The sequence below is a fragment of the Ranitomeya imitator genome, chromosome 2 (genome assembly GCF_032444005.1).
Source record: "Ranitomeya imitator isolate aRanImi1 chromosome 2, aRanImi1.pri, whole genome shotgun sequence".
Taxonomy (NCBI): domain Eukaryota; kingdom Metazoa; phylum Chordata; class Amphibia; order Anura; family Dendrobatidae; genus Ranitomeya; species Ranitomeya imitator.
The window spans coordinates 119,427,872-119,448,476 of NC_091283.1; the positions used below are offsets into that span (position 1 = coordinate 119,427,872).

A 20,605-nucleotide genomic window follows, 5' to 3' on the forward strand; every position below is an offset into this window, starting at 1 on the left:
GATTGGAATAATCAAAAATGTAAAATGGATAAACTACATTTACTATAATCAACAGAAGTTTGCTAACTTCACTAGAACTGCTGTAAAGGGACTTGCTGAGCAACTAGGCTCCACATCCATTATGGCTTTCCAAAACAGGATGGTCCTAGACATGATCCTGGCAGAAAAAGGTGGAGTCTGTAAAATGATAGGTACCAGCTGTTGCACTTATATACCTAACAACACAGCTCCAGATGGAAGCATATCTAGAGCACTACAAGGCCTTACTGATCTGTGAGGAACTAGCCGGAAACTCGGGGGTAGAAGATACCTGGGACACCTGGTTTGGGTGGTGGGATGGGTGGAAAAGAACAGTCACAAAATTTGGAATAGCTTTTCTATGTGTTCTAATTGTATTAGCCTTAAAGGGAACCTGTCACCTGAATTTGGCAGGATCGGTTTTCGGTCATATGGGCGGAGTTTTCGGGTGTTTGATTCACCCTTTCCTCACCCGCTGGCTGCATGCTGGCCACAATATTGGATTGAAGTTCATTCTATGTCCTCCGTAGTACACGCCTGCCCAAAGAGATTGCCTTGCGCAGACGTGTACTACAGAGGACATAGAATGAACTTCAATCCAATATTGTGGCCAGCATGCAGCCAGCGGGTGAGGAAAGGGTGAATCAAACCCCCGAAAACTCCGCCCATATGACCGAAAACCGGCCCGCCAAATTCAGGTGACAGGTTCCCTTTAATTCTATGCTGCATAATTCCTTGCCTTAAGATGATGAAGATGGAAACCATGACCACAGCAATAGCTGTACATGCTGATGTCAATGACCTACTCTGTGAAACCTTTGAAGAAATACCATATCCGCCTCTCCCGCCAGAATATGCTGGACTGAAGCACACCGATGAGGAAGAGAGCAGGGTCTGACTTCCCCCTGCACAAGTCCGTTAAAGGAGGGTCCATTTACTAGAGATAAGTAATCCTGTATACGGTGAAGATTAGCTCAGTTAGTCGTTTCAACATTGTTTTAGTTAGATAGGTGTGGGGTGACAGATCGATAGGTTCGACGAGATTAGGGTTTCTTTTGATTTCGTATATCTCCAAAGGGGGGACTGTTAAGGATATGGAATCATATTTAGTTATGAAGATATACAAAATACATATATACATAAATGCACAGATGCTATACCTGAATCATGAACACACACATACAAAATGGACGATTCTTAGCATATCTACTATATAATTGTCTAAGGGTCACTTCCGTCTGTCTGTCTGTCACAGATATTCATTGCTCGCGGCCTCCGTCATGGAAATCCAAGTCGCTGATTGGTCGTGACTGTTTTGCCGTGACCAATCAGCGACAGGCACAGTTCGGAAGAAAATGGCCGCTCCTTCCTCCCCGCAGTCAGTGCCCGTCGTCCACATACTCCCCTCCGGTCAGCGCTCACACAGTGTTAATGGCAGCATTGACCACGGTGTAACGCACTCGATTAACGCTGCTATTAACCCTGTGTGACCAACTTTTTACTATTCATGCTGCTGATGCAGCATGAATAGTAAAAAGATCTAATGTTAAAAATAATAAAAAAAAATCGTTATATACTCACCATCTGTCGGCCCCTCGGATCCACAACAGGCCTTACCCGCTCGCGATGCTCCGGTAACCGGTCCATGCTGCGATCTCGCGAGATGACGACGTAGCGGTCTCACGAGCGAGACCGCTACGTCATCTCGCAAGACCGCAATGCACTCTTGGGACCGGAGCGCGTGAGGACGATCGGTAACCGGCCGCTTCGATTGGGAGGCTCCGGAAGGTGAGTATGTAACTATTTTTTATTTTAATTCTTTTTTTTAACAGGGATATGGTGCATACTACGTCGCTGGGCAATATACTATGTCTGTGCTGTATACTACGTGGCTGGGCAATATACTACGTGGCTGGGCTACATTATATATATATATATATATATATATATATATATATATATATATATATATATATATATATATATATATATATATATATATATATATATACATACAGTGGGGCAAAAAAGTATTTAGTCACTCAGCAATAGTGCAAGTTCCACCATTTAAAAAGATGAGAGGCGTCTGTAATTTACATCATAGGTAGACCTCAACTATGGGAGACAAACTGAGAAAAAAAAATCCAGAAAATCACATTGTCTGTTTTTTTAACATTTTATTTGCATATTATGGTGGAAAATAAGTATTTGGTCAGAAACAAACAATCAAGATTTCTGGCTCTCACAGACCTGTAACTTCTTCTTTAAGAGTCTCTTCTTTCCTCCACTCATTACCTGTACTAATGGCACCTGTTTAAACTTGTTATCAGTATAAAAAAACACCTGTGCACACCCTCAAACAGTCTGACTCCAAACTCCACTATGGTGAAGACCAAAGAGCTGTCAAAGGACACCAGAAACAAAATTGTAGCCCTGCACCAGGCTGGGAAGACTGAATCTGCAATAGCCAACCAGCTTGGAGTGAAGAAATCAACAGTGGGAGCAATAATTATAAAATGGAAGACATACAAGACCACTGATAATCTCCTTCGATCTGGGGCTCCACGCAAAATCCCACCCCGTGGGGTCAGAATGATCACAAGAACGGTGAGCAAAAATCCCAGAACTACGCGGGGGGACCTAGTGAATGAACTGCAGAGAGCTGGGACCAATGTAACAAGGCCTACCATAAGTAACACACTACGCCACCATGGACTCAGATCCTGCAGTGCCAGACGTGTCCCACTGCTTAAGCCAGTACATGTCCGGGCCCGTCTGAAGTTTGCTAGAGAGCATTTGGATGATCCAGAGGAGTTTTGGGAGAATGTCCTATGGTCTGATGAAACCAAACTGGAACTGTTTGGTAGAAACACAACTTGTTGTGTTTGGAGGAAAAAGAATACTGAGTTGCATCCATCAAACACCATACCTACTGTAAAGCATGGTGGTGGAAACATCATGCTTTGGGGCTGTTTCTCTGCAAAGGGGCCAGGACGACTGATCCGGGTACATGAAAGAATGAATGGGGCCATGTATCGTGAGATTTTGAGTGCAAACCTCCTTCCATCAGCAAGGGCATTGAAGATGAAACGTGGCTGGGTCTTTCAACATGACAATGATCCAAAGCACACCGCCAGGGCAACGAAGGAGTGGCTTCGTAAGAAGCATTTCAAGGTCCTGGAGTGGCCTAGCCAGTCTCCAGATCTCAACCCTATAGAAAACCTTTGGAGGGAGTTGTAAGTCCGTGTTGCCAAGCGAAAAGCCAAAAACATCACTGCTCTAGAGGAGATCTGCATGGAGGAATGGGTCAACATACCAACAACAGTGTGTGGCAACCTTGTGAAGACTTACAGAAAACGTTTGACCTCTGTCATTGCCAACAAAGGATATATTACAAAGTATTATTGAGATGAAATTTTGTTTCTGACCAAATACTTATTTTCCACCATAATATGCAAATAAAATGTTAAAAAAACAGACAATGTGATTTTCTGGATTTTTTTTTCTCAGTTTGTCTCCCATAGTTAAGGTCTACCTATGATGTAAATTACAGACGCCTCTCATCTTTTTAAGTGGTGGAACTTGCACTATTGCTGACTGACTAAATACTTTTTTGCCCCACTGTGTATATATATATATATATATATATATATATATATATATAGAGGTAGAACACGGATGTGGATCTTAGAACTATGTCTGCCAACATATTATGGCTCAGTAACTTTTGGTGTATTGTTCTTTATGCTTGCCAATATCTTGACCTGTGGTGAATGTTGACATAACCAGCCTCAGACGATGAACAAAGGAAAAACGTTATTGTGTCCGGGAGTTAATGCTTCTATATTGTTCCTATATCCGCGAGTGGGTAATATCGCCATGAGGTAATGCATTGGCAAGCACCTTGCTTTTTCTCTATAAAAACCCCCTGTATTCCCGGTAATAAACAGAATTAATTTCAAACACAAACTCGCTGTCTGGTGTATTTCTTCGTGCACGACTCACATATAATTTGGCCGCAGACAATTAAGACGGGTCTCACCCTAGTGGGACATCATCAACAACCAAGCATAGGGGAAAAAAAATGATGGAATCACTCAATTCTGAGGAAAAAATTATGGAATTATGAAAAAACAAACAAAAAGACACTCCAAAACATCACTAGTATTTTGTTGCACCGCCTCTGGCTTTTATAACAGCTTACAGTCTCTGAGGCATGGACTTAATGAGTGTCAAACAGTACTCTTCATCAATCTGGCTCCAACTTTCTCTGATTGCTGTTGCCAGATCAGCTTTGCACGTTGGTCATGGACCATTTTCTTCAACTTCCACCAAAGATATTCAATTGGATTGAGATCCCGACTATTTGGAGGCCATGACATTGACCTTATGTGTCGTTTTTCAAGGAATGTTTTCACAGTTTTTGCTCTATGGCAGGATGCATTATCATCTTGAAAAATGATTTCATCATCTCCAAACATCCTTTCAATTGATGGGATAAGAAAAGTGTCCAAAATATCAACATAAACTTGTGCATTTATTGAAGATGTAATGACAGCCATCTCCCCAGTGCCTTTACCTGACATGCAACCCCATATCATCAATGACTGTGGAAATTTGCATGTTCTCTTCAGGCAGTCATCTTTATAAATCTCATTGCAACGGCACGAAACAAAAATTTCAGCATCATCACCTTGCCCAATGCAGATTCGTGATTCATCACTGAATATGAGTTTCATCCAGTCATCCACAGTCCACGATTGCTTTTCCTTAGCCCATTGTAACCTTGTTTTTTTCTGTTTAGGTGTTAAATGATAGCTTTTGTTTAGCTTTTTTGTACGTAAATCCCATTTCCTTTAGGCGGTTTCTTACAGTTTGGTCACAGACGTTGACTCCAGTTTCCACCCATTCGTTCCTCATTTGTTTTGTTGTGCATTTCCTGTTTTGGACACATATTGCTTTAAGTTTCTGGTCTTGACGCTTTGATGTCTTCCTTGGTCTACCAGTATGTTTGCCTTTAACAACCTTCACATGTTGTTTGTATTCGGTCCAGATTTTAGACACAGCTGACTGTGAACAACCAACATCTTTTTCAACATTGCGTGATGATTTACCCTCTTTTAAGAGTTTGATATTCCTCTCCTTTATTTGAATTGACATCTCTCGTGTTGGAGCCATGATTCATGTCAGTCCACTTGGTGCAACAGTTCTCCAAGGTGTGATCACTCATTTTTCGATGCAGACTAACGAGCAGATCTAATTTGATGCAGGTGTTATATTTGGGTATGAAAATATACAGGGTGATTCCATAATTTTTTCCTCAGAATTAAATGATTCTATAAATTTTTCCTTATGCTTGGTTAAAAAAAGTAACCATTACTGACTACCACATTATTTATTTTTGATTTCTTTTAGTTTTTCTAAGGCTACTTTCACACTTCCGTTGGTACAGGGCCGTCGCCATGCGTCGGCCCGACATACGTTGTGAAATAAATGAACAACGGGGGCAGCGGATGCAGTTTTTCATTGTTGTAATGTCCGGGGAGAAGGGGGCAGAGTTTCGGCCACGCATGCGCGGTCGGAAATGGCGGACACGTCGCACAAAAAAAAATGTTACACTGAACTTTTTTTGTGTCAACGCTCCGACAAAACACGACGCATCCGTCGCACGTCGCTAATGCAAGTCTATGGAGAAAAAAAACGCATCCTGCGGGCAACTTTGCAGGATGCGTTTTTTCTACAAAACGACGCATTGCGACGGACGTCACACGACGCAAGTGTGAAAGTAGCCTTAAAGCCAGAAAGTTGCCATTTGAAATGACTTTAGTTTTGTGCCATGTCTGTGATCTGCTTTTTTTCTTCAAAATTAAACTGAATGAACATCCTCCACGGCCGGTGATTCCATACTTTTTGCCAGGGGTTGTACACGTGTCCGGCCTCACTCAATACACTTAATCGGGAGAGGCCGGGCGGCACAGTCATAGAATGGTAGAGTTGGATGGGACCTTCTGGGTCATCTGGTCCAACCCCCCTTGCTCAAAGCAGGATTCACTAAACCATCCCAGACAGATGTCTGTCCAGCTCTGTTTGAAGACTTCCAGTGAAGGAGAACTCACCACCTCTCGTGGCAGCCTGTTCCACTCATTGATCACCCTCACTGTCAAAAAGTTTTTTCTAATATCTAATCTGTGTCTCCTCCCATTCAGTTTCATCCCATTGCTTCTAGTCTTTCCTGTCTAGTCGGCATGTGACCACATGTATGCAAATCACATACTAGCAGTCACGCATCTGCGGCTCCCGATACGGGAGGAACCTCACAGCACACAGTGCTCACGATGTGAAGATTCACAAGTCTGTAGTCACATACAGTGATGGCAGACTTGTAGCCCAAAACTGGAAAACCCCTTTAAGTGGTGTGTCGATTACAATGACTGCTCAATTACAGTATAACACATATCAAGAGAGATGTTAATTAAAGGGCGTTGCCTAGACGAATGATATTTATGACTTTGCCCCTGGATAGTAAATCAATGTCAGACTGGCGATTGTCTGACGCATGGAAACCACACAGATCAGCTGTAAGCATCGCAGACACTCACTGGATGTAAGTGATGCTGGGGCTGCACCGCACAGCGACCAGTGGCGACTGCTGCACATCAGATGCTACGCAGAAACATAGGAGCTTATTGCACAGTGTTGGTGTGAGGGGCTATTTTAACATTAAGCAGATTTCCTTTAAATGCTGACAGTCTATTGATCCAAAGATACATTTCAAAAACCTGACCTGCACATCCAAACATAGACTAAGTGTGAACAGGTGCTGAACCTAGAGTCGCCAACTCGTATATAGTTAAATAAATAAGGCAGCACACTGCAGCGCTAGAACATGCAAACTTGAAAACACGAAATTTGAACTGCATTACTGCACTAGAAATATGAAAAATGAGAGCGTTTAGCGCATAAAAATGGCCAATTTTATGTGTACCTGGTAGCCCCTTTACGGCATCTCTCTTATACCAGGTCCTAAACTTGCCTTACCTCGCTGAGAATAAACGTCTCCATCTGAACGGGTACATGTGAAACCTCTTCCTAGACTAAAATTCTCTCTCTCTATGGAGGGGTATTGAACTTGCTGTAATTAAAACACCTGTGGCTAGAAGGCGGAGTGCACGATCAGAAGGCTAAAGAATACATTTCAAAAACCTGACCTGCACATCCAAACATAGACTCAGTGTGAACAGGTGCTGAACCTAGAGTCGCCAACTCGTATATAGTTAAGTAAACCAGGGGCTACCAGGTACACATAAAATTGGCCATTTTTATGCGCTAAACGCTCTCATTTTTCATATTTCTAGTGCAGTAATGCAGTTCAAATTTCGTGTTTTCAAGTTTGCAGTGTGCTGCCTTGTTTACTTAACTATATACGAGTTGGCAACTCTAGGTTCAGCACCTGTTCACACTGAGTCTATGTTTGGATGTGCAGGTCAGGTTTTTGAAATGTATTCTCTAGCCTTCTGATCGTGCACTCCGCCTCCTAGCTTCAGGTGTTTTAATTACAGCAGGTCCAATACCCCTCCACAGAGAGAGAGAATTTTAGTCTAAGAAGAGGTTTCACATGTACCCGTTCAGATGGAGACGTTTATTCTCAGCGAGGTAAGGCAAGTTTAGGACCTGGTATAAGAGAGATGCCGTAAAGGGGCTACCAGGTACACATAAAATTGGCCATTTTTATGCGCTAAACGCTCTCATTTTTCATATTTCTAGTGCAGTAATGCAGTTCAAATTTCGTGTTTTCAAGTTTGCATGTTCTAGCGCTGCAGTGTGCTGCCTTGTTTACTTAACTATTGATCCAATGAGTCATGTGACCTCATTTGTTGTGCAGCATCTGCAAATGCGATTGTACAACACTCGCCTTCTTAACAGACGTTTGTATTACAATGTTTAATCTGCATAGTCATCAGACAACGCATGTATTAAGAAATGATATATAAAAATTAGATTATATCCATTAAAACGTCAAGTTATACCGCTCCCAAAATGATACAAAAATAATGGTTTTATCAGCCGGAGATTATCAAAACACCACTAAGCAGTCCAGAAAGTGACACTTTGTTGCAATCTTGGTCTCTGCTCCTACATTATCATGCTCTCAGAATAGGTATCATACACCTGGTGACAAATTCCCTTCAAAAGGTCATCTCTTAGCAGGATTTCACCCCTTATTATTAACAGATTGGGCATGAAATTTGAAAATGCAAGAACTATTTTATATGTGCATTTAGCCGTTTTAAAACCAAGCCCAGCCATACTGTTAACTAGACTGTTTGTTTGTTCCTCTGTTAGGTCGGGGTCTCACTTTTGTGTGTAATGCGAGAAACTCATGCGTTTCTCAAATCAATCCCTGCACTGCCACCAGCGGTACAGACCAGAGGGTTCAGCTGCATAGAAATACATGCAGCCGCCCACTCCGGTCCCGAGTGCCGGCAGCACAAGTATGACATTGGCCTTACTGAGAAATCATTTGAATTGATATACAAATGAGGCTAAAAAGCTCTTTGTAGATCTGAAGCCTCCGTCACTCCAGCTCTATTCTCCACCCAGTGCTGCCTTCTCCTGTTTGAATGATGTCTCTTTTGCCTTAAGTCACACAGAATAGAGGCTGTCAGTCAAGAAGGTGGTGGCAGCACTGGGTGGGGAATAGAGCTGGAGTTACAGAGGCTTCAGATCTACCATAGCTCTTCAGCTTCATTTCTACACCAATTCAAAAGTTGAATTCTCAGAACGAACAAGCCATGTAAAGTCATTGCTGAACTTGTCTTTGAAAAAGCTACATGAGCATATAAATAGTTTTGGGAGTGATAGCCTGCTGACAGATTCCTTTTAATCTGCAAACAGTAGACTAAATTGAAAATTGTTAATTTCTACAGTAAGTGTAGGGCCAGACACAAAAGATATATTTTTCTTAGAATACACCTTTCATCCTCAAAAACATGTTTTGAAATAATGTTCCTAGAATGATCTTTCATTGACTGGCCAATATGGACTTAAATGTGTACGGCTGCATTGGTGAGACTATGTTACCAATCATGTCTTCAATGATTGTTCTACACAGCCAGGATCAGCCTTGTGTAGATCAGGCTCAGCTCCTGAGCCCGTCCCATGACGTAGTAGTATATCATGTGGAGGAAGGGTTTATGACTTTGCCTTTCTAGCCGGTCTCAATAGCATGGTGTGCTACCTTATTATGTCCACCTATAAACATGAAGACCGACAGAAATAGAGGCAAATTTAGTCTCAAATATTTTAATGAAAAATTATGACAATTGAATTAATGCAAGTGAATCCCTTCACTATACATTGCAGATGAAAGTCTACAAAATAAATACATTTTCAAATGTCTCATTCAAATTAATGGGGTACTCTGAGGGCACATATACTATAGTTTATGGACTACTTAAAGTCTCGGACGGCCATGTGTGCCATGTTTGGTAGGTATTCACTCTACACCGGCTAGGGGATAACTTTCTGAAATAAATTAAAGAGCCCTGAGTGAATGGAGCAGACCGGGGTCAAGACCGGTGGATACAGACGAGTGCGGTGGTTGACCGATCGCCTACAGGCCTGTAAGAATGAAAGGAGTGGCAGTGCGCATGATTGATTACCCCTCCATTCACATGGGTCTAGTCTTAGAATCGCTGGGGATACGGCAGTCCGAAAGTTACAGGATGGGCGATAATATCCACACGTGGTGCAGCCAGCTGAAGAAGCTCAAACATATCAGATGAAGAGTCAACTGAACCCAATGTCAGTAGGACTGGCCAGCCATACTCCCCCTGACTCTCCCCACTGACGGCAGGAAGATATACAGTATGTAAAATACTGATCGCTCAGTGACCTATCAGAGCACCATATAAAGTCCCCTCCTCCCCCACAGACCACAAAACTCAAAGCTGAAAATAAAGGTTAAACCACAAGACAGATTTCATCACCAAGATAGCATTGTAATCAGTATAACGGCGCCAACCTGACACTGTCTGTAGTTTACGGAGCACAATCCTGCGGACAGGTTCCCTTTAGTAGTGATGGGCAGCCGTGTTATCTCAGGGCGCTAATAGAGCATCTTCGGCGTGGTTGAATACTCTAGTCCCCACGGCTGCATGTGTCGAACAGTCATGGGGACTATAGTATTCAACCACGCCGAAGATGCTCTATTAGCGCCCTGAGATAACACCTTATCCTAGCACGCTCGCCTATCGCCAGCGCTGAACTGTACTCCACGTGTTACTTCAGGCTATGCCTTTTGTTGAGTGAACAGAAAAATAAAAAAATGCCCATATCTGGCACAGAGGGCCTGAATTACTGCATTTGCACCTGTATTTGGCCGGGTTTTGGTATTTTTCGCCCGTTTCTCATTTGCACCTTTTTCGTAGATGGTTTCTATAGGTTTGCCTGCTTTTTTTTATGTTTGCCATTGTGGAGGTCATTTATGGATTCCAGATGTTTTCGTCTGATTCGTCATGGGCTAAAAAAGTTCCAGGAAAGGATAAATACAAATATGAGACCATTTCTGACTGTATGCAAAATGTATAAACTGCGAGCGAGGTATTGAAGAATAAAATATATTTAAAAAAAAAAGTCGGTTAACATCAGAAGAAGAGTTGGCGCCACAATAAGGTGCACAGTACCCAGGAAAACACACTCAGAAGGGAGGTAAGAACATTTCTAAAACAATCCACAGTGAGGAGATTGGAACAAAACAAAATCCTCTAAACTGCATGCTCGCAAACGCCAGAAGCCTGACAAACAAGATGGAAGAACTAGAAGCAGAAATATCTACAGGTAACTTTGACATAGTGGGAATAACCGAGACATGGTTAGATGAAAGCTATGACTGGGCAGTTAACTTACAGGGTTACAGCCTGTTTAGAAAGGATCGTAAAAATCGGAGAGGAGGAGGGGTTTGTCTCTATGTAAAGTCTTGTCTAAAGTCCACTTTAAGGGAGGATATTAGCGAAGGAAATGAGGATGTCGAGTCCATATGGGTCGAAATTCATGGAGGGAAAAATGGTAACAAAATTCTCATTGGGGTCTGTTACAAACCCCCAAATATAACAGAAAGCATGGAAAGTCTACTTCTAAAGCAGATAGATGAAGCTGCAACCCATAATGAGGTCCTGGTTATGGGGGACTTTAACTACCCGGATATTAACTGGGAAACAGAAACCTGTGAAACCCATAAAGGCAACAGGTTTCTGCTAATAACCAAGAAAAATTATCTTTCACAATTGGTGCAGAATCCAACCAGAGGAGCAGCACTTTTAGACCTAATACTATCTAATAGACCTGACAGAATAACAAATCTGTGACCACAATATTGTACAGTTTCACCTGTCTTTCACTAGGGGGACTTGTCAGGGAGTCACAAAAACACTGAACTTTAGGAAGGCAAAGTTTGACCAGCTTAGAGATGCCCTTAATCTGGTAGACTGGGACAATATCCTCAGAAATAAGAATACAGATAATAAATGGGAAATGTTTAAGAACATCCTAAATAGGCAGTGTAAGCGGTTTATACCTTGTGGGAATAAAAGGACTAGAAATAGGAAAAACCCAATGTGGCTAAACAAAGAAGTAAGACAGGCAATTAACAGTAAAAAGAAAGCATTTGCACTACTAAAGCAGGATGGCACCATTGAAGCTCTAAAAAACTATAGGGAGAAAAATACTTTATCTAAAAAACTAATTAAAGCTGCCAAAAAGGAAACAGAGAAGCACATTGCTAAGGAGAGTAAAACTAATCCCAAACTGTTCTTCAACTATATCAATAGTAAAAGAATAAAAACTGAAAATGTAGGCCCCTTAAAAAATAGTGAAGAAAGAATGGTTGTAGATGACGAGGAAAAAGCTAACATATTAAACACCTTCTTCTCCACGGTATTCACGGTGGAAAATGAAATGCTAGGTGAAATCCCAAGAAACAATGAAAACCCTATATTAAGGGTCACCAATCTAACCCAAGAAGAGGTGCGAAACCGGCTAAATAAGATTAAAATAGATAAATCTCCGAGTCCGGATGGCATACACCCACGAGTACTAAGAGAACTAAGTAATGTAATAGATAAACCATTATTTCTTATTTTTAGGGACTCTATAGCGACAGGGTCTGTTCCGCAGGATTGGCGCATAGCAAATGTGGTGCCAATATTCAAAAAGGGCTCTAAAAGTGAACCTGGAAATTATAGGCCAGTAAGTCTAACCTCTATTGTTGGTAAAATATTTGAAGGGTTTCTGAGGGATGTTATTCTGGATTATCTCAATGAGAATAACTGTTTAACTCCATATCAGCATGGGTTTATGAGAAATCGCTCCTGTCAAACCAATCTAATCAGTTTTTATGAAGAGGTAAGCTATAGGCTGGACCACGGTGAGTCATTGGACGTGGTATATCTCGATTTTTCCAAAGCGTTTGATACCGTGCCGCACAAGAGGTTGGTACACAAAATGAGAATGCTTGGTCTGGGGGAAAATGTGTGTAAATGGGTTAGTAACTGGCTTAGTGATAGAAAGCAGAGGGTGGTTATAAATGGTATAGTCTCTAACTGGGTCGCTGTGACCAGTGGGGTACCGCAAGGGTCAGTATTGGGACCTGTTCTCTTCAACATATTCATTAATGATCTGGTAGAAGGTTTACACAGTAAAATATCGATATTTGCAGATGATACAAAACTATGTAAAGCAGTTAATACAAGAGAAGATAGTATTCTGCTACAGATGGATCTGGATAAGTTGGAAACTTGGGCTGAAAGGTGGCAGATGAGGTTTAACAATGATAAATGTAAGGTTATACACATGGGAAGAGGGAATCAATATCACCATTACACACTGAACGGGAAACCACTGGGTAAATCTGACAGGGAGAAGGACTTGGGGATCCTAGTTAATGATAAACTTACCTGGAGCAGCCAGTGCCAGGCAGCAGCTGCCAAGGCAAACAGGATCATGGGGTGCATTAAAAGAGGTCTGGATACACATGATGAGAGCATTATACTGCCTCTGTACAAATCCCTAGTTAGACCGCACATGGAGTACTGTGTCCAGTTTTGGGCACCGGTGCTCAGGAAGGATATAATGGAACTAGAGAGAGTACAAAGGAGGGCAACAAAATTAATAAAGGGGATGGGAGAACTACAATACCCAGATAGATTAGCGAAATTAGGATTATTTAGTCTAGAAAAAAGACGACTGAGGGGCGATCTAATAACCATGTATAAGTATATAAGGGGACAATACAAATATCTCGCTGAGGATCTGTTTATACCAAGGAAGGTGACGGGCACAAGGGGGCATTCTTTGCGTCTGGAGGAGAGAAGGTTTTTCCACCAACATAGAAGAGGATTCTTTACTGTTAGGGCAGTGAGAATCTGGAATTGCTTGCCTGAGGAGGTGGTGATGGCAAACTCAGTCGAGGGGTTCAAGAGAGGCCTGGATGTCTTCCTGGAGCAGAACAATATTGTATCATACAATTATTAGGTTCTGTAGAAGGACGTAGATCTGGGGATTTATTATGCTGGAATATAGGCTGAACTGGATGGACAAATGTCTTTTTTCGGCCTTACTAACTATGTTACTATGTTACACAGTCATTGGGGCATATTGTGGTGCACTGCGCTGTGGAAACCTCCCATGTGCAGAAGGCAAATCCAATCCTACACGACAATCTGCGGCATGAAAGGACACTTGGCTTCCTGCAGCCATCACTGACCCCAGGGTGACACCTGACCCCTATCCACGTGAGAAGCTGCAGCCATCACTGACCCCAGGGTGACACCTGACCCCTATCCACGTGAGAAGCTGCAGCCATCACTGACCCCAGGGTGACACCTGACCCCTATCCACATGAGGAGAAGCTGCAGTCATCACTGACCCCAGGATGACACCTGACCCCTATCCACATGAGAAGCTGCAGCCATCACTGACCCCAGGATGACACCTGACCCCTATCCACATGAGAAGCTGCAGCCATCACTGACCCCAGGGTGACACCTGACCCCTATCCACATGAGAAGCTGCAGCCATCACTGACCCCGGGGTGACACCTGACCCCTATCCACGTGAGAAGCTGCAGCCATCACTGACCCCAGGATGACACCTGACCCCTATCCACGTGAGAAGCTGCAGCCATCACTGACCCCAGGGTGACACCTGACCCCTATCCACATGAGGAGAAGCTGCAGCCATCACTGACCCCAGGGTGACACCTGACCCCTATCCACATGAGGAGAAGCTGCAGCCATCACTGACCCCAGGGTGACACCTGACCCCTATCCACATGAGAAGCTGCAGTCATCACTGACCCCAGGGTGACACCTGACCCCTATCCACATGAGGAGAAGCTGCAGCCATCACTGACCCCAGGGTGACACCTGACCCCTATCCACATGAGAAGCTGCAGCCATCACTGACCCCAGGGTGACACCTGACCCCTATCCACATGAGAGGCTGCAGCCATCACTGACCCCAGGATGACACCTGACCCCTATCCACATGAGAAGCTGCAGCCATCACTGACCCCAGGGTGACACCTGACCCCTATCCACATGAGAAGCTGCAGCCATCACTGACCCCGGGGTGACACCTGACCCCTATCCACGTGAGAAGCTGCAGCCATCACTGACCCCAGGATGACACCTGACCCCTATCCACGTGAGAAGCTGCAGCCATCACTGACCCCAGGGTGACACCTGACCCCTATCCACATGAGGAGAAGCTGCAGCCATCACTGACCCCAGGGTGACACCTGACCCCTATCCACATGAGAAGCTGCAGCCATCACTGACCCCAGGGTGACACCTGACCCCTATCCACATGAGAAGCTGCAGTCATCACTGACCCCAGGGTGACACCTGACCCCTATCCACATGAGGAGAAGCTGCAGCCATCACTGACCCCAGGGTGACACCTGACCCCTATCCACATGAGAAGCTGCAGCCATCACTGACCCCAGGGTGACACCTGACCCCTATCCACATGAGAAGCTGCAGTCATCACTGACCCCAGGGTGACACCTGACCCCTATCCACATGAGAAGCTGCAGTCATCACTGACCCCAGGGTGACACCTGACCCCTATCCACATGAGAAGCTGCAGTCATCACTGACCCCAGGGTGACACCTGACCCCTATCCACGTGAGAAGCTGCAGTCATCACTGACCCCAGGGTGACACCTGACCCTTATCCACGTGAGAAGCTGCAGTCATCACTGACCCCAGGGTGACACCTGACCCTTATCCACATGGGCCACAGAGGTCAGGAGAAGCGGCAGCCATCACTGACCCCAGGGTGACACCTGACCCCTATCCACGTGAGGAGAAGCTGCAGCCATCACTGACCCCAGGGTGACACCTGACCCCTATCCACGTGAGGAGAAGCTGCAGCCATCACTGACCCCAGGGTGACACCTGACCCCTATCCACGTGAGGAGAAGCTGCAGCCATCACTGACCCCGGGGTGACACCTGACCCTTATAACATGGGCCACAGAGGTGAGGAGAAGCTGCAGCCATCACTGACACATGTCAGGGAGGAGACCAGTGCGGGAGGGCCCCTGACACAGCGGGATTATGCGGCTCTGTGGTAACTAGTTTAGCGGCAGGAGTGTGCAGCCGCTGTGATGTGGGCGGGCGGCAGACTGCTCCTCTGGGAATAGCGCTCGGGTGTGAGAGGCGGCCAGCACTATGCAGCACGGCACCGGCGTCCTCCCAGACCGCCCTCCGTATCCCACGAGTCGCCCTCACACACGGATTGTACGGGCAGAAAACTTACAGTCTCCGGGAGGAGGCGGACTTCCCAGGTGTATGCTGGGGAAGCGATTCCTCGCCACCCGGAAGCACTGAGAGAGTGTCACCAGCACAGCCTGCAGCCCAGACGTCAGAAGAAGGCGCGCTGCCACCTAGCGGCTGCAGACTGGAAGGACAGGGCGTCAGAGACCCCGGTGACGGGGCCCTTTATGAGGCTCCGCCCACTAATGTGTGGCCGCTGTGGCGCCTGTTTCACATGCTCATTACTTTCTCTCAGATTCCATACAGATCAACCAGAAAACAACGGACAAAAATGGAGGAAGGAGCAGTGTGCATCAGCCCTTACAGTGTTTCCACAGTCCCATACATATCACCTATTCATAGGAAGGTCTGGCCGCTGGGACCTACCAGAGTCCACCATGTGACCAGACCGTCAGCGAGCCGGTGCCACCGTACCCAGTAGCTGTGTGTACAGGATGCGATCACACACGCTCACTACTAGTGTGCTCGTTTTGGACCCCGGTTGTTGGGACAGGCGAGACCCCCAGTTAGCCACTACCCCCTCCTATATATTCTGGGCCCTTGCAAGCTCTCATTGCCAGAGCTAGCTTCATGCTGCATGGTTAGAAGATGGTGGTGTGTGGGGGTCGTTTGAAAAGGTGTTTGGTGGATTTATCTGTGACTTTTGATAGGTTTTGGGTGTGTGCTAATCTCCCTCCTATTTTGGTTACCATCCTCCCCTCGGTGTTCACCTCTGTTGTGTATGTTTGTATGATTGGTATTTTCCATTATCACTGTTCGTGTTACCTTGTTAGTCTGGTTGGTGTATTACGGAACACTATTACTCCCCTCTTCCCTGGGTGGGGGAAGGGTACAAACTGAGGGTGGATTAAAGAGCAAAGCAAGGAACGTGGCCCCAGCTTCTTCACCATCAGAAGTAATCCATGGAACAGGGCAAGCTAGGGCGCCCCTAACGTTAGGGACAGGGAAGGAGCCCCCTGTTCCAGGATACCCGGCAACCGATGTATGACAGCATTATACTATATAGAGGACTATGGGGAGTCCATTATAGTATATAGAGGCCTATGGGGAATGCATTATACAATATAGAGGTCTATGGGAAGTACATAATACTATATGGAAGCCTATGGGGATTGCATAATACTACACTGCTCAAAGAAATAAAGGGAAGACTAAAGTCCCACATCCTAGATATCACTGAATGAAATATTCCAGTTGTAAATCTTTATTTATTACATAGTGGAATAAAACCTAAAAATGATCAATGTAAATCACAACTCATATCCCACGGAGGTCTAGAGTTGGAATGATGTTCAAAATCAAAGTGGAAAATTAAGTTACAGGCTGATCCAACTTCAATGGAAATGCCTCAAGACAAGGAAATGATACTCGGTAGTGTGTGTGGCCTCCACGTGCCTGTATGACCTCCCTACAACGCCTGGGCATACTCCTGATGAGGCGGCGGATGGTTTCCTGAGGGATCTCCTCCCAGACCTGGACTAAAGCATCCGCCAACTCCTGGACAGTCTGTGGTGCAATGTGACGTTGGAAGATGGTGTGAGACATGGTGTCCCAGATGTGTTCAATCGGATTCAGGTCTGGGGAACGGGCGGGCCAGTCCATAACTTCAATGCTGAGCGCATGGAGGGCTGTGCGGCCCTCCAAAGAAATGCCACCCCACACCATTACTGACCCACTGCCAAACCGGTCATGCTGAAGGATGTTGTAGGCAGCAGATCACTCTCCATGGTGTCTCCAGACTCTGTCACGTCTGTCACATGTGCTCAGTGTGAACCTGCTTTCACCTGTGAAGAGCACAAGGCGCTAGTGGCAAATTTGCCAATCCTGATGTTCTGTGGCAAATGGCAAGCATCCTGCACGGTGTTGGGCTGTGAGCACAACCCCCATCTGTGGACGTCGGGCACTCAGACCATCCTCATGGACTCAGTTTCTAACTGTTTGTGCAGACACATGCACATTTGTGGCCTGCTGGAGGTCATTTTGCCGGGCTCTGACAGTCATCCTCCTGTTCCTCATTGCACAAAGGCTGAGGTAGCGGTCCTGCTGCTGGGTTGTTGCCGTCCTACGGCCCCCTTCACATCTCCTGTGTACTGGGCTGTCTCCTGGTAGCGCCTCCAGCCTCTGGACAGTACGCTGACAGACACAGCAAACCTTCTTGCCACAGCTCGCATTGATGTGCCATCCTGGATGAGCTGCACTACCCGAGCCACTTGTAAGGGGTGTAGAGTCCGTCTCATGCTACCATGAGTGTGAAAGCACAACCAACATTCAAAACTGACCAAAACATCAGCCAGAAAGCATTGGTACTGAGATGTGGTCTGTGGTCCCCACCTGCAGAACCTCTCCTTTATTGAGTGTGTCTTGATAATTGCCAATAACTTCCATCTGTTGTCTATTCCATTTGCACAACAGCATGTGAAATTGATTGTCAAACAGTGTTGCTTCCTAAGTGGACAGTTTGACTTCACAGAAGTTTGATTTACTTGGAGTTATATTCTGTTGTTTAAGTGTTCCCTTTATTTATTTATTTATTTTTTTTGACCAGTGTATATTGAGGCCTATGGTCAGTCCACTTCTCTCATTGGGGACAGGGAAGGAGCCCCTGGTCCCAGGATAACCGACAACAGAGTAATGACAGCATTATACTTTATAGAGGCCTATGTGAAGTGCATTATACCATATGTCTTTGTTGTAATTTCTGCAGCAGAGTTCTGGTTGGAAGAAGTTGTCATAACAGTCTGGGCCGGATAGAATGATGGGAAAAGTTAATGACTCCACCATAAAGAACATCATCTGAAAGTTACTGTATATAACTGTTATCTCGTATATGTTCTGCAGGACTGGTATTTACCACTATATGGTGGTAATGTCAGTGTTGTTTTTTGTATAAAGATTTTTTTTAGTAACAGCACTGTCCTCTGTTGTTCTCCTACATCCAGTCCAGTATTGGGGTGCGTCACCCAGTTGTAATCAAGGTTACCTGGTTAGGGGCCTGAAGTTTCGCACACCATGTACCAAAACCCTAGCTATTCCACTGTCTGCGCGTGTATATACAGTATATATATATATATATATATATATATATATACTAGATTGTGGCCCGATTCTAACGCATCGGGTATTCTAGAATATGCATGTCCCCGTAGTATATGGACAATGATGATTCCAGAATTCGCGGCAGACTGTGCCCGTCGCTGATTGGTCGAGGCAACCTTTATGACATCATCGTCGCCATGCTGTGCCCGTCGCTGATTGGAATCAGAGACGCGGGATTTCCAGGACAGATAGACAGACAGAAAAACCCTTAGACAATTATATATATAGATACGCAGTTGCAGGGAGTCAGCAGTGTAGCAGGATGGTCTGAGTGTATCCAACTTTGTTATCTTGCACTACTGGAATCAATTGTTTTCTACTTTTCTAAAAGTGAATTAGAACTCCCCTTCTATCACTGACCTACAGGTCTTCCATGCACAGAAAGAACTAGCTATTGATTCTATGTGTAAAAGAAAAAAAAAAGTATGTTTTATTGTGGGAAAAAAATAAAAGTATACAAAATTAGTGTCACCTTATCCGTATTTAAAAGTGTTAGAAGTGAAATATAAATTGAAAGTTATATTTTGCCCCAAACGATGGCATTCCCATTCTACCATACTGCAGAAAACATACATCTATGTGAAGAATAAACAACCAAAAAATATAGATTTTGGAATGTGATAGCAAAATAAATAAAATCCTTGCTAATCCCTGGAGAAGCTACCACTGGAACTGCCGCCATTCTCAAGATTGGGTCCCTGTAGTACTCCACATCAGTGGAACGGCATTTCAGCATACGTACCACTCCTCTATTCACTTCCTATGTACGTTCCGGAGATAGTTACTCGCTGTTGTCCCCAGCACTCCCTGGGCAATGAATAGAGTACGGAAAGCATGGTCGGCGAATCAAACAGAGCACTTCAGAGACCCAATCTCTGGATCGGTGGGTATCAAAATGATCATCATGTTATCACCTCTCATAACTTGCTAACATGTTACAAGCCTTTGAGGCCCCAAAAAATCTCTAAACGGAGTCTATAATCTCAGAAAATCAATGTTAAAATAAGCCCAAGTTCTTGTAGAGAACCTTTCACAAAAAAGAGCCCAACCTGGAGTTTAAAAATCTGCTGGCTACTTGTGGAGAAACCTTTTTTTTCTCCAATAGCCCCCAAGACAGCACACAGGAGGATGTCATCTCATCCTAATAGGGACAGGAAACCCAAAAGAGGTCAAATAGCCCCCCACCTCCTTTCCCTAGTGTTTTTTCCTGTCACTAATGGGATAAAGGGGTCATCCTGTGGTGCTCTGTGCCAGCGGCAGACATCAGCCAGTTGCCATAGTCAGGCAACGGGAGATCGGTCGGTCTTACCCTCCCTCTATGGATGCTGTTCCTGGCTCCATTGGACTCGGGATGTGGTATTTTCCCCAGTCTTTGCCTCTGTGTAGAGTCTGGGGGAGTTCTCGGGCGGGAGGCCTCTCTGAGTTCTCCAGGTCCCATCTCTTGCCCCTGATCCTGTTGCATTGTGAGCCGCATCGCTGCGAGGGAAGCAAGCTTCTGGCTTCCCTTGGTGTAAAACCTGAAGCAGGCCAGGTGGCCGGATGTGACATCAGATGCCAGTCGGCATGATGAGATCGTCACTTCTGGTTTTGCATTCCAGGGTGGAACGCACTGTGAAATTCAAACCCAGTTCACATATGGACATCACCTGATGA

General features: G+C 44.9%; 1 protein-coding gene across 1 annotated transcript in view; it reads right to left on the bottom strand.

The window, feature by feature from the left end:
• Nucleotides 1–15,944, bottom strand: part of XIAP (X-linked inhibitor of apoptosis) — a 41,766-nt gene extending 25,822 nt beyond the window's left edge. Inside the window, exon 1 of the mRNA XM_069747181.1 lies at nucleotides 15,840–15,944. The gene's annotated coding sequence lies outside the window, so the exon portion shown is untranslated. The remainder of the gene's footprint in view (nucleotides 1–15,839) is intronic.
• Nucleotides 15,945–20,605: the final 4,661 nt, after the last annotated feature.